We start from the raw sequence: 745 nt of genomic DNA on the forward strand, positions 1-745 counted from the left end.
CGATGGGGGAGGTCGCCTCTCTGCGCGGTCACATGCGACGGCCAAGACCTGCACCCCGGCGTGGTCGCCCGGGTCTGTGGGGCCTCTGAGCGAAAGCTCTTTGGCAAAACGGCGAGACTACTGCGTGCCGGGTCGGTCGGCTCGGTGCGTGGTCCCATGCGACGGCCAACACCTGGGGTCCGGAGTGGTTGTCCGGGCCTTCGGGGCCTATGGAGGAAACTCCACTGGCGGAACAGCAAGACCACTGCGCGGCGGGGAGGTCGCCTCGGTGTGCAGTTACATGCGACGGCCAACACCTTCGGCTCGAGTTGTCACGGTCGCTCGGGATTGGAGGGCCTGTGGGGGAAACTTCATTGGCGCAAAGCGAGACTGTGTCACCGCCTTGGGTTCGATGATCGGCCTGGGGCGGTGGTGTCCTCACGGATGGACAGCGACGATCAGAAATACAAAACTCATACACATGTGGACTGCTTCATCTTCTTCGATTTGTATCGTGGCCCTTTGTATTCTCCTTGCGACAGAATGGGTATATTGGATTATCACGCAGGAACATTTGTTTCACTAGTTCGAACGGGTAGGGGCGAAACAGTAGCTATAAGTTACGTCACAAGGCATGTGCACGTCATACATCAAAGCCCAGTTAGGTTCTTGATAGTAGAAAATGCACATTCTATATTTCTGTTTCCCCAACCTTTCGGTTGAGCCATGTAGTCTTCCACGACGCGTTCTGAAATTAGCGGCTGCG

This window comes from Postia placenta (genome assembly GCF_002117355.1).
Source record: "Postia placenta MAD-698-R-SB12 unplaced genomic scaffold POSPLAscaffold_2, whole genome shotgun sequence".
Taxonomy (NCBI): domain Eukaryota; kingdom Fungi; phylum Basidiomycota; class Agaricomycetes; order Polyporales; family Adustoporiaceae; genus Rhodonia; species Rhodonia placenta.